This window comes from Acinonyx jubatus, chromosome D4, assembly GCF_027475565.1.
Source record: "Acinonyx jubatus isolate Ajub_Pintada_27869175 chromosome D4, VMU_Ajub_asm_v1.0, whole genome shotgun sequence".
Classification (NCBI taxonomy): Eukaryota; Metazoa; Chordata; class Mammalia; order Carnivora; family Felidae; genus Acinonyx; species Acinonyx jubatus.
In genome coordinates this window covers 49,417,593-49,432,586 of record NC_069391.1, presented here as the reverse complement: position 1 = coordinate 49,432,586, position 14,994 = coordinate 49,417,593, and the positions used below count along the sequence as shown (strand labels likewise).

The 14,994-nt window shown below is 39.8% G+C and overlaps 1 protein-coding gene across 2 annotated transcripts in view; it reads right to left on the bottom strand.

The window, feature by feature from the left end:
• SLC24A2 (solute carrier family 24 member 2) overlaps nucleotides 1-14,994 on the bottom strand; it is a 250,170-nt gene that overhangs the window by 99,607 nt on the left and 135,569 nt on the right. The window lies entirely within an intron of this gene.

Sequence of the window (14,994 nt, the reverse complement as noted above, 5' to 3'; positions counted from 1 at the left end):
GTTCTTTCTGCTTCTGGGAAGGAATGAACCAACACAGGGGGCCAACAGGTATAGATTACTAGCCAATATATAATGGTTTATTTAGGCACATGGCACATTCTCCTGAACACTCAAAGTTGAATGGCCAACCCAAGTGCCCAGCAACTGAGGGCAGTTCAATCAATTATGGCCCATCCATGCAGTGGAATTACCACGTGGTCATTAAAATAAATGAGGTAAGTACACTTGTATGGACATGCAAAAATATCTAAGATATACTGTTCAAGTGAAAAAAATTAAAATCTTATTTTTCATCTCATGTTATGAAGGAAAATAAATTAACAATACTTTAGCATATGTAACGAAAAAAATTTCTGTAAGAATCATACCAAACCTTTGCCAGTGGTTATTGTTGGGGGTTGGGATCACAAGGAAGAATGTTTTTCCAAGTATTTTGGAGGGCAGCCACATTCAACCACCCCATATAGGGTAAATAAAATAAAGCCTGAAGAAGTTAGGCCACTGGATTAAAGACTAAGATCGTCACACGCAGAATTCAGATACTACACTTTCTCTGCCTCCCTCACTTCAAGTTTGCCATTCTAAAAATGGAAATATTTGTCAAGTCAAGAAACGTCGACTGAAACACAAGGGTACCTCAGGGCCTAGTCATCTGTTAGCAGAGAACGCAACTCCAACAAAGGGACATTAGAGTTCTAACATGACCCAACTGGATGGCTTTGCTTTGTCAGTTTAATATGCACACTCCTTCAGCAGAACCAAGGCACTATCCTGTGATCTTTCTAATGATATACAGGTGCCCTGTGACCTTCTTCATGCTTGGACCACCTCCTTTGTCCCTATACCTCAATTATGGGTGCATACAGCAGAAACAACCCAGAACTCTACTCCTGGTCTAGTTTCTGGTCCTCCCCATCAGTGTCTTTGGTAATTTATGTCTTCATGAATAATCAATCACATGCAGAGAAGACTACACAATGCAGAGCTGTTCTGGAAACTTCACAAACCCTAGGCTCTCCTTTTTAGTTCTACCACACATGTCTGTATGTAAGGATGTTCAGATGCTCCCATTTCCCACCTAAAATATACATTTCCATGTAAAAAACTGGAAAGGATTCTTATAATTTCATATTTCAAGTTATTGGCTATGTGTAATTCATTTAATTATGATTGGCACGTTTGAAATCTTGGAACATGAGAAACTGAATACATAATTTGTTTTCACATGTAATGTAATTTTAAGAAGACTAAATTTCGCACTTAATGAAGTTGATATTAAATATGTGCAGACATTCAATTAAACATTTAATATTCTTATAGAAAACTTTTTTTAGATTTTAGAGTCAATACCAACATATATGTTTTTCTTCTGGTTCCAAACATTTTTGTAGGCCCTTGAAGAGCTTGTATGCCTCAGGCCCAGACAGAACTGTTTTCCACTGGTGATAATTTTTGGGCACAGCCCTTGGGCATTCTAAATTTGCCATAACCCCCTGATTTGGGGCTCTCTCTCAGAGACTTCTCTAAAAATACGAGTAAGAAACTATTGCTGATTCCCTAGTCCCCAGGAACATGCTTGGAGATTGATGTGGACCTGGAATTTGTCTTTGATTTCCCTTTTTGCTCTGAAGGCACTGTATGATCCCGCTTCTCTCTGGCAGGTCCTTTCATTTTCTCTTCTTCTACATCAGACGGCTCAACAAATGGCCCCACATTCCACAGAACATTCCCCCAGGGAAGTTATCCAGTGCAGCAAGCTCAGCCTTTGGACATACACTGAGATGAACTGTCAGAGCACGCCTTTTCAGTTAGCAAATTTACACCTTGTGGCTAAATGGCAGACAAATAATTAGGAGCTGGAATGGATACCACAGCGACACTTCAGAACATGAAGGGACAGGATGAAATGCAGCAAACAACAGGGTGGTCTTTATAAGAGCAAAACCATAACCAGCTAAGGGTGTGCCTTGAAAAATATATATATTTAAAGAAAATATTTGAGGAAGGAAAAAAGATCAAGCCTGTCTTTTGGTCTGAAAGGGAGAAAATATATCTGCCCCACTGACTTCCTTTTTCTCTCACAAGCAAGATGGGTCACAAGACACAATAAATCGAAAGAAAATGCCTAAGTACATAGATTCTACAAAGAAAAAACTGGTTGCAGAGAAAGGTCTGAAATCCTTTACAAAGTCTCCCACTGTTGAATGTCAGCCGAAGTTGACATCATTAGTTTTCTTTGAAGTGTAACTTGAGGACATGAATATACATCAGGTTACTGCATGTATATTTAGGAATATATATAAATGGCAACCGAAGCCATTAAGACACCCCTCCACTTTCCTTTTATGTAGCCCTGTTGCAAAAGAGATGGAAAATGAGCCGTGTGATGATAACTGCTCATTTTCAGGGGCTCACCTACATCAACTGGTAAACCCTCATGCTCACCTGACTTGGCCTCACTTTCACTGCATGGTGAAGCAGTGGTGCTGATTATGTTAGGAGTTCATTTTTAAATGGGTTTTAATTACACCGGAAGTAACTGGTGAAGACAACAAAGGAATGATCCAAACGTGTATAGCCGATGCTTATAGGCCTGCAGTGTTTCTAACCACTGAATTATTTAGCTCACTATCTGGGCTTGAGGTTGACCGCGGTGTTGTGAATTTATTTTCAGGGCCACTGAACCCCCGACCACTTTATTTTAACCCATCGTATATGACAGAAGACAGCTTCTTCAAATGAAGACTCATGGGACTTCGGGGATTAATCTTGGCCTTCTTCTTATTCATTTTTGCTTTTGCATGCCCTTGACTTTAAACACACCAACATATCGCACATTTGGCCTGTAAGCAATTTGAAAGCCCAATCTCTGGTGGTCAGCTGAAAGGCTGTGCTGGCCACGGGAAAAAATTGTTAAGTCTATTGGGAACATACACGGAAATTCTTGAGGAATATTTAAAAGAATCCATAAACTGCATCCCGCAGGGTCACAGGTTGGAGCTGTGGTGCACCAACACAGACCTGCTTCTTCATTCATGAAAGCAGGACATCCACCAGGCCAGGATATAAGGGATACATCTTTTACTTAAAAGAAAGTATTCTATAATTCAACCCTTTATTTAATGTAAGCTGGCCTCCTCCTTAATCACTGCAAGTAATTGAGTAATTGAACAACTGGAATGATGCCATTAATATCTGTTATTCTCTCCGGCAGAAACCCCAATTCTATATGGGAATTTTGCTATTTGATAGGTGCTTTGAAAGGCCCCCCCCCCCATTATAAAACCATTAGCCCACTCAGGATGTATTTTTAGCACTATAACTCATTCATAAATCCTTAAGTTGTCTTTCTTCCTTTGATCCCCCGGAAACCACTGGTTGAGAGATGATTTCTTTGACTACAACGTGTTTGATTTGACTTTATACAGAGCTTCCCCCCAGATACAGGCCCCCACCTCCACCGCAGACACATCAACATCAGGCAAATATGACAGTTTAGCTGTGTCATAGCCACACAGCCTATGCGTCACTCGCATGATCAAATGGGTCGCTGGGAAGCTTTCACATGCCAAAAGACAACTGTGTAAAATGAGGGGTGACTTCTCTGGACAGTGGCATGCCATCAGATATAGAAAGATAAGCAATTATTCACAACAGTCAAGTAACATCCATAAACTTCTGCCACTATAATCTCTCACTAGATCCTGAGAAATGCACCAGAATTTATTGTGCCAAGGACCAAGAAGCACTGTAAAGTCCACAAAAAAAAATTTAAAGTACCATTATTTTGTCATAAATGTCACCTAAAACATAGATGCCTGCGATTAGAAATACTGATCCAATATTTAACTGACATTAGTTTGATGTCTTGGAATTTAGAAAGGTTGGGTGGAGGGGAAAGATGGATTTTCATTAAGAAATTAACAAGGAAGTGTGAAATACTGTCTCCTTTTTCTTTCAACATATTCAGCTGTAACAATAACTTTCTTTTTTTTTTTTTTAAATTAATGCTTATTTATTTTTGAGAGAGACAGAGAGACAGAGTGTGAGCACGGGAGGGCAGAGAGAGAGGGAGATACAGAATCCAGAGTAAGCTCCAGGCTCTGACCTGTCAGCACAGAGCCTGATGTGGGGCTTGAACCCACGAATCACGAGATCATGACCTGAGCCGAATTTGGATGCTAAATCGAATGAGCCAACCAGGTGCCCCTCAAAACCTCTCTTCTGGAAAGAGATGAACCTCAAAGTCTATGGGAAGACTGGAAGGTACCCTTCAGAAGTCTGGAACCTGAAAATCTACAAGGAAAGAAATCTTACGACTTAATCAGATGCACAATCATCACTGTCTCCTTCCCTTTTCAGTCTTAGCACACTACCTAAAACATTAAGGAGGGAGGGATCAAATAAATCGCTAAAAAAAGAAATACTAAGAGATTTAAGTTCAAATAACTTCTACCATTGGTTGCTGGGTAATTATTCTACTATCTCTGCCCATTAGGAAAGTAAGAATCTCAAAGGTTAGTGAAATATTGGAGGTGGCAGCCCAGGACACAGAAATAACCCGCTTCACAACTCTGGTTTAAAGAAACACATTGGGATGGAGAGAAAGGGTGGAAATTAAGTAAAAAGTGTGGCAACAGAAGCTCACATCTTGGAGCAAAGCCTTTTGATGGTTTGTTTAATTCCCATGATCATGAAATATTTGGGATAGTAGGAAAAAATTTCAGAAGAATAGGTATGGCCCAAAATGGAGAGAGTGAAAATGAAATTGTTTAGTGACAGTTAAGGAACAGCATTTTGCCTTTTAAATAGTCGTCATAAGAGAAGAAAAAAATGCAGGATGAGTAGTAGCATCTTATAGTTGTTAAGAATATGGAATTCAGGGCCGCACTTCTCAGATTCATTTTCCTATTTTTGTCATTTATTAGCAGTGTGCCCTTGGACAAGTTACTTAATCTCTCTATGCTTTAGTTTCCTCCTCTGTAAAGTAGGGATACAAGGAGTAACTATTTCGGAATGTTGTAAGGGTTAAATGGATTAATACATGTAAAGTGATTAGACCAGTGCTTGGTACATAGTAACCACTATGGATTAGCTCCATCATCATTACAATACATATTAGGAGTCAGAAGGGAGAATAATGGCAAATTATAAGACAAAAGCATGCCCAAGGTTGTGAACTGGATTAGAGAACCAAGTGGCTTCTGGGAAGGGTAAAATTCCACTTTTCAGGATGGAGGGAGGTGATTTGTGTAGGACACTGCAGGGTGGTTGGCTGGGCATATTCTGGGTTGGCAGCTGAGTGAGGAGGAGGTGACACGACAGATTATACTTCCTTGAGTTGGCTCCAGACCATGTCCCTGTCCCACGAATTGGCGTAGTCTGAAGGATATAGGATTGGCAAGGCTATGCCGGCATTTCATATCCCATATACCTTAGTGGTATAGTGGGCCTGGTTTTGATCAGGAAGCTCCGGAGGCTGGAAAATTCAGAGAAGGCAGAACCCAAGCCTGAACCAAAAGACCCCTCCACACCCCGGGAACTCGGCAAGTTTCTGTTCAACATTTGAAGTTGCTCGTGAGAAGGAAAAGGAAAATATCTGGATCAGAACCATAAAGTCAATTTCTGCTGGAGCCCTTTCTCATTAGGTAACATTCTGGACTACAAGTTCACAAATCCAGGAAGCCAGGCAGTGCAGGAATGATCTGTAAACATGTCCAGTATGAGCACCTCTCACATCTGTTGAAAGTCATGGTTTGGATAAAGAATGAAACAAAGTCCCAGTCAAAGCTTGAAAAAACCTTATCCCATGAGAGGGCAGTTGCTCATAACAGGTGAGATGGGGAATTTGTTGTGATCTACTCTAAAATTGTTAGAAAATACAATTAAGGAATTTCCAGTAAGGCCCGGGGACAGGGGATCTTCATGATGCAGAATTGCATTATAACTGACCAGTTGAAATCTACACAATTGCATATTATCAGCGTTTCCAAACTTTACTGATCATATATACCATTACCAAAAAATTCTGAGCAGGTATCATATATGTAATGTGAATGTCTATCATCTATCTATCCATCCATCGTCTATTTCATTTATATACTACTGTCAAACATTATATAAACATAGACTGGTTTCTTATCTCTCTTTTTAAGAAAATCTTACTTATAAAGTTGGTACAAAGAAGACAGTAATCCTCACTTTATAAATGGAGAGAGCTCAGTGGGAAGTTCTTCCGCCTATTTCTGCACTCAGGTTACTAAGCACCTGTGTTAATTCACTTAATTTGGGAATTAACAACCCAGTGCCACTGACATTTCTCATTCCCCCCAACCCCAAATCCAGATGTTGTTGATATACTTTGCTGTATCGCTTGAGCAATTCTCACAACTGCTAACGAATCATTTTGATATGCCAGTCGAACACAGTCTGTTAGTGGTATTCTGCTTTAGTCACACAAATTTTCTTTGACTAGTAAAGAACCCCCAATGCACCCCCATATTAAGTCTGGATTGCCTTACTTCTTTGAAGAAAGGAGTGTCTAAGATGATGTGAATTTTAAGAAGTCCAACAAATCACAGACTGGTTTGCCACAAATCAAACAGATTGCAGTCATAATGGATAACATTTATTGAAAGTTCAATATGTGCCAAGTGCTTTATGTATAAATATCTCATTGAACCCCCAAATAAGTATTATAGCCATTCTGCAACCTTTAGTAAGTAAGGACCCTGAGGCTGATGGAAGTTGGATAATTTGTCTAAGGCCACAGACCTAGTAAGTGGCAGAGTTGGGATGTGAATTCAGACAGCTGGGCTCCAGAGCCTAAGTGCTGGAGAAACAAGAAAGTGGAATTTTCCCTGCAGTGGCCTGCGGGAAGGAGACTGGAGGCACTAGACTCCAAATACAATAAAAAGTTTATGTAAATTAAAAGCTATTTATGAGCTCTGACTTCCAACGGAGGCAAGAAAATAGTATTGCCAAGTGATTGATTTGAACACAAAATGACAGATTTTATTTGTGCTTGTTTGGTACAAAAAGTTGATGCCTGGGAATGCAGAAAGAATAGAGGTTATTTTCTTATCTTTGTCCCTCCCAGCATTATTATTTAGACTCACCTATTAATTGTCATGAATTTTCAACATTGGTTTTGTCTCTTGAAGGTCATGAAGGCACTTTTTATGACCTTCACAATAGCACAGGTTTGAGTAACTCTGCAAATTAGTTTATCCATATATCAGGTTGACTTGTATCAAGGACTTTATAGCTCAGCAGTAGGTGGGAAAAGTGGGGCCCTCTTGTGGTCCCACTTATCACTGTGGATGTATGATACTAGTCTATATTTAGTTTATTTGGAAGCACGGTGTCCCCAGTGTTCAATTTATTGCTGTCACTTGAAGGACCAGTGCTGTTTGTTTCAAGGAAAGAGCAATGAAAAAAAATTAATCATGATCCCAGTGCCTGAAGCATCAATGAGAGATTCTGAATAGCAAGTTTTGAATTAAAAAATTCTGTCATTTAACAGTACTCATTTGATAATATTTATTGGACACTTACTATATGCCAGGCATTCTTCCAGGTTCTAGGGACACCGAGGTGACCAAAAAAATCTCTGTCCTCATGGAGCTAACATCCCAGAATATGTTGTTATGAAATTAGACAGAAAGGACAGCAGTTAGATCACTTAAAATTAAGTGGTATATGTAAGGATGTACCTAAGTGAATTAACGGTGGTCTGGCCATAACTTTTACAATCAACTTTATGATTAATTTATTAATCATGCATTTAACCTGCATTCTGGTTTGAAGAGAAGCTAGCAAAAACTATGAAGAATATAAAGAACACGATTCTGTCTATAAAATTATAAACCCAACAGATGGAAAGGGCACTAGATATTGAAAGTGCATCTTGAAAGCAATAAAATTGGAAGTCTGATTAATTTTTGGCAATATTATTGGCAACAAAGTTTCTTAAAAGAACTTTCACATTTTTCAGATAAAAAAAAAAAGAAACTGAACTCTAAGGAGAACAGAAGACTATAATTTGAATGTAACTTTGTGATTTGGGTATATGTAACTTTTCTCTTTTATGATCTCCTAGGTATTGTGTAACCTCATTAATACAACTTATTGATTCTTGACCGCATTTTAACTTGTGATCCTGGAAATTTCACTGGCACCATGCTAGCACCTGGTTCCTACAGGACTTGATATAATTTCCATATGTGCAGAAAACGAGAGATGCCAGATTTGCTGAACTTGGTTTTGGAATTCCCAGGAAGCAAATGTGTATCATGTGAATCCAACTTAAATAGTTACTAATACAAATGAAAATGTAATTAAGCTTTGGGAAAACAACAAAGGGCACAAATATGAAGTATATAATATTCTCTGTCAAAAATGTACTGACATTGAGAATTGGTCCCATTTCTTGACCTGCTCTCCTGTTCCCAAGAGAGCCCAGGATGGAGCTCAGATCGTTCATGTCATGGAGGTGGGACAGCAATGGCGGTCCCTTGGAACACTGCTTGGCTATATCTATATTCCATTCACCCTCTGTCTATCTTCCTGTCTTCTCCCTAGTTCATTCTTTTATATTATTTGTCGCATTTCTCTCTTTCCTGTTACTGAACACCCTTCAGATGGCAGAGACCACTTTTTATTTCCATTTTATATTATTCTACAGTGCCTAGCATAGTGGTGCTAGATTCTCAGTAAGTGCATGTTTAATAATAAATAGGTGAGATTAGATATATTTTTAAATTAGTGTATATGCTCAAATATAACAAAGTTGGAGGCAAATGGCTTCTTTTCAGCCCAACACTGAACTATGTCACTTTTCTCTTACTTGATACGGCTAATGACTCACTGTCTCCTGACTCCTCCTCCCATGTATCTGAGATGTATGCTCTGACCAGACCTGTATTTCCTCATTCTTGTGGAAATGTAACAATATAAAACCTCCCCTCTTTGAACTCCTGTTTTAGAAATGGCATTTCACAGTTATTCTGCATTGCCAGTGTTTGCCATTTTGTCTGCTTGGTTGAGATTGTAACCTTCTTGAGCACAGGCGTCTTAACAACATTGGACATTGATGTCTTGATTGGCAGTTACAGAGAGGTGGGTCTAGAGCTTTGCAAGGGAGGTGGATGCTCAAAAAGGTGGGAAAGTCACTCCGAGACAGAAAAGAGTTGAGGAGCTTGGATCCAGTGTTGAGGCTTAGGCCATGGTCAGCAGAAACAATTTTGACTAGTACAGAGGGCCATCAATGAACAATTCTTTGGCTTAGTCCCTGGGACCATGTGCCTAGACACTATTGCATGGGTCCTTTAACCTGAGAGAGCCAGTCTTCCTTCTGGTAGCCTAACACAGGTGGACCTGTAATACGAGTGGCAGAGGACAGGGTGGTAGTGATCTCTTTTAGCCGGAAGTGCAAGTATTGATTGGAACAAGGCCATCGTGTAATAAGTGGACAAAATGGCATTAAAGAACAGTTCTATTGGGCACCGACCATGATACACCTGAGCACCCTGGAAAAGTAGAGTGCATGGTACGGACTAGGAGTCCCAACAACGGGTTTGACATGCAGGTGCTTAAATTCTCAATCATCCCCCTAAGACCGATGCAATCTAGGGAAGTGAGAATCACACTGAGGTTCAAGTTTATCCTCAACATCTTCTCAGCTCACTTATCTTTCCTACCCAGAAGGTAGTCCTGGCAAATCACTATTTTAGCTATTTTATTTGTGTCCCAACCCTGGATATGACCAAGTTATTCCCTCTTGCTCCATTTGCCACATAGCTTCCTTCATCTTCAAAATCACTCTTTCGTTCCCCTCTTTGACACATGCTTCATGAGCACCTTATTTATACGTGCTAAACTAGTCTAGGTATGGCGATACAACAGTGAACAACACAGCCCAAATCCTTGCTCTCATGGAACTTATATTCTAGTTTAAATCTCTCTTCTCAGACCTAGTCTTCCAATCAAGTAGCAACAGCAGAGTTAATATATAAAATCCCTGCTGACTTTTGCTGAGCACTAACCACACTTGAGATACTGTGCTAAATGCTCATCATCATCACAATCCTAAGTGGTAGGAAGTAATAGGAAGCACTTAAAAAAACCTTTTCAATTTGAAATAATCACAGATTAACAGGTAGTTGCAAAAAAAAAAAAATGTGCAGGGAGGGCCTATGCACCCTTTAGCTGGGCTCCCCCCTGAGATAACATTTCACATTAACTACAGTACAATCTCACATCCAAGAAGCTGACATTGGTGGAATCTATAGAGTTCATTCAGATTTCACCAGTTATATGTCCACTTACTTGTGACTGTGTACGGTGTGCGTGTCACCCTAGGCAATTTAATCACATGTATAGCTTCATGTGACCACCACTGCATTTAAGATATTTAACTGTATCATTACCACAAGCTTCCCATATGCTACCCCTTTATATCTACACCCATTCCCTCTCCTCATCCCTAACTCCCATAACCAAGATTTGGTATTCATCTAAGTTATTTTGTGACTGTTACATAAGTGGAGTCATGCAGTATGTTATCCTTTTGAGACTGGCTTTTTCCACTGAGTACAACTTCCTTGAGGCTCATCCAAGCTGTTGCATGTATCGATAATTTAGTCCTTTTTCACTGTTGAGTGGTATTCTGTGGTATGGATGTACCACATCCACCCACTGAAGGACCTTTGGATGGTTTCCGGTGTGGGGCTATTGTGAATAAAGCTGCTAGGAACATTGATGTACAGATTTCTGCATAAAAATAAGTTTAATTTCTCTGGGATATATGCCCAAGAATACAACTGCTGGGTCGCAAGCCCATTTTTAGTTTTAGAAAGAACTATTTTCCAGAGTGGCTATACCATTTTATAGTCCCACAATACATGTATGAGTGCTTAAGCTCTTTTGCATTCTTGCCGGCACTTGGTATTATCATCATTTATTTCAGCCATTCTAATAGGTACATTGGTATCTCATTGTGATTTTAATGGGCATTTCCCTAATGGCTTATGATGTCGAACACTTTTCATGTATTTAACTTGCTGGATTCAAGGCATCACTCGCTTTGCTTTCCCTAAGTAAGGATAAAACATCCTCTGAATTCACCTTCCATGAAGGATAGAAGGGAATTTATTCAGAAAATGGAAGCCATCTAATCTTCATTAAACTATTTAAGGAAATCTAGAGCTCTAATTATTAGCTTTTCTTTGAATAAGAAGTACATGATTTTAAAAGTAAACTGTATTTTTCCAGTGTCATGCATCCTTCTAATCATATAAAAACAAAGTATAAACAGAAAGATGAAACAGGTCTGACATTAAGTGAAGATAGTGCTCTATTTTTGCTGATGAAATTATAATGGACTGATGATGTTGGAAGGTTCAGGCCTTAAAATAAAATTTCTGGTTCCAGATAGTGACTGTGGTCTCCTAGGGCATATCTTATCTGTTATCTGTCAATAGCATCACGGAAATTGTGTACTTTTGGAAACAGATGCAGCCTTGCAGTAACAGAAATGGAAAAGATATGTTCTGGGAATCCGAACTGCATTACAGTCAAATAGGGCCAGGAGCTATAGATATTATGGTTAGCACCATCTTCTTGGCCAAATATTCAGCACTATTTTCAGTACTGGAATTAAAAATCTGTTGCAGAATTAGGGGACAGTGACATGGGGAGTATCCTGTTGAAGAAGCTTTCTTTGTAACTACTGCTGGCTCTGAAGCCTTGGTGTTAACCATTGGGAACTTCTCAAAATTGTTCTGGGTACTTCAGTTTGTATCAGGTCCTACTACCTGAGCGTATTGCCCAGATAGCATCTTAAATGCTAATAATAATAATATAATGTCGTATAATGTATAATATGTCATTGCTGAAAGTTTATCATTTACTAAATTATAGTACTGTCATTGGACATCTTTGGGCAGGATTCTAAATCACAGTGAAAAATATACTGGACCTAAGGGAAAATGATGCTCAACTGAATGAAGAAAATCCAGTCTGAAAGTAAAAGACTGTGCTTATGGTAACATTTTTCTCAAAATAATGTGTCTATTCTCTAAGTTTTTATAATAAAAAGTTCATACAAGAGTTTGAACAATAATACAGTGAATAGCCATAGTCCCAACACTTAGATTCAATAATTTTGAACAGTTTCTGTATTTCCTTTATCTATATCTCTAATTTTCTGAGTCATTTTAAAGTAATGTGAAGATGTCATGCATTCTTCACCCTTACACATCTCACATGCTATCTTCTGACGATATGGGCATTCTTCTACATAATAATACCATGTGCTCGTGCATTTGTATGTATGTCATAGGTGACATTGCTTTAACAGGTTAACACCGTGTAATGGGTTTTTCGATAACATGATCAAATAGGTTTGTATTTACACTTTTGTCCCCAAAGTTAGTCATTAAGTATATGTGAAACAAAATATCTACGTTATAAGTCAATCAGCGAAAGACAAACACCGTATGATTTCATTCATATGTAGAGTTTAAGAAACAAAACAAGTGAGCAAAGGAAAAAGAGAGAGAGAGACAAACCAAGAAACAGACTCTTAACTATAGAGAACAAACTGATGGCTACCAGAGGAGAGGCGGGTGGAGGGATGGGTGAAATAGGTGACGGGGATTAAGGAGGGCACTTGTCGTGATGAGCACTGAGAGATGTATGGAAGTGCCAAATCACTACATTGGACACCTGAAACTAATACAGCACTGTATGTTAGCTATACCGGAATTGAAAGAAAAACCTAATTAAAAAACGTTCATTTTATTTGCTAAGATTTCCTTCCCTTCCCTACTCAGGTCAGCAATCATTTGGTTCATTAAACAAAAAAGTTGCTCCAGACACAGTGCTCCTTTCCTGCCTGCATTAGCTTACTGCTGAACAATACTAGCCATACAGACCTCCATAAATACAAACTACTTAATGCGGGAATGTGGGGTCCTCAGTCTAGATTGAGGAGGGGAGTTTGTGAAATGCCTGAAATGGTAAACTTTTGTGTATGTATCCATTTTCAGGGGTAGGGAGAAGAGCATCCACTGTGGCCATCAGATTCTCAAAAGTGCAACCCTAAAAAAAGGTTGAGAACCATTGATTTAATGCTTTCAAAATGCTTACCCTTTGGAAGCTGGGAGATATTATTACCAAGGGCATAAATTATCAACTGCTAACTGACAGAAAGGAGGAATTTCAAAAAGACTCATCTATTCTATCCAATCGACAGCCTGGTGCCACTGAACTGGGTTCTGGCACAGAGCTAGAGCAGACGGCAGCACGAAGCATATTACACACACTGACAAGTTCCCAATTAGTTCAAAGTCTTCAGGAAAATGATCTGAATGTCACTGCAGATGGCCTAACTCTATTCGGTGGGCAGAGTCCAGGCAGAGTGCCAGAGGCCCACTCTGGAGATCAGGCCCCTACCTTGCCCGGACTGTGTCTGTTCCCAACGTAGCCCCTCTCCGGGCTTTGGTGGCTTTTAGGGAGGTTTCCGACTGTGACTGAGCTCACCTTGAAGAAACGCAGAAGGGGAAGCAGAAAAACCCAAAATAAACAAGTGAGAAAAAGGAAAAGCGTCTCCAGATACCTGGACGTTTTAAAAACGGGTGAACTTTCTTGCAAATGCCAAAGGGAACAAAACAAGGGTATGAAGAAGCACCAGGTGCTGTGCTTAGTATTCTTACATGGCTGTCTCACAGCATTAGCAGAGGTAGCAGGACCTCCTTAGCATCTCTGTTTCATAGCCAGAAACAAGTGAAGCTCAGAGAAGTGTAGCAATTGGATGGGGGTAAGGACAGCTAGTTACTCAGGCAGCTGGGGTGAGAACCCTTTCTGTTGAATGCACGTTTTGTTGTTCTGTAAATATTCACTCGGGTGAGGGAGGATAGGTATGGAATGCACAATGAAAAAGAACAACAAACAAGTGACATCGGCTCACACTGTGGGGTCATTTGCTTACTGCGCTTTATTTTGAGCTAGCTTCTGTTGAAAAATGCATGGTGAGAGACAAATCAATAGCACTTAGCATCTGAACCACTTGATTTAAATGCATTATCTCATTTAATATTAGAGGTCCATAAGCATTACCAATCCCATTTTACTGCTGAGAAAGTAGCCTGGAGAGGCCGAGTGAAGAGCCCAAGGCTATAGATACAGTACTTGATAAAGTTGGGGTTCACACCCAAAACTGGCCCAGGAGCCAGTGTTCTCCTTCTCTGTAGGCTTGAGGCTATGGACCAGGTGGGGTCAGGACACATGTTAACACCTGGGAGGGCACCAACTTTGAGGCCACCAGAGAACACTTAGTTGAATGAGAAAAGGTTACTTTCTTTCTCAAATGAACCCTTGGTTTATCCAATAAACACATTCTTGAGAAGTTTTATAGAAAACCGAGTTTTAGCAAATTGAATTGATCTTTACTGCCAATGGGTATCCATTAGGCAGATGATTCTAATATGTTCTGTTTACCCACACTGGACATCCACAAATCAGCATTTAAACTTCCTGGGATACGGGGTGGCTGGGTGGCTCAGTTGGTTAAATGTCTGACTTTGGCTCAGGTTATGATCTTGTGGTCTGTGAGTTACAGCCCCATGTCAGGTTCTGTGCTGACAGCTCAGAGCCTGGAGCCTGCTTTGGATGCTGTGTCTCCCTCTCTCTCTGTGCATCAGCTACCACGCCCCGCCCCCCCCCCCCCCCCCCGCCCCCTGCTCACTCTCTCTCTCCCTCTCAAAAACAAATAAATATAAAAAAATACACATCCTGAGATACCTCAAGGAATCTCTATTTTTTTTTATAATGGGATAATTATTTCCCAGTGAGTTAGATTTTGATATTTGCATTCTGACATTAAGTATTAAGAACAAAAATAATTAAGAAAATAAGTAATGGGAAACCTCACTAAAATGGAGTCAGGAGATAGGCAGGGGGAGCTCTCATAGTCAACTGCACACCCAACAG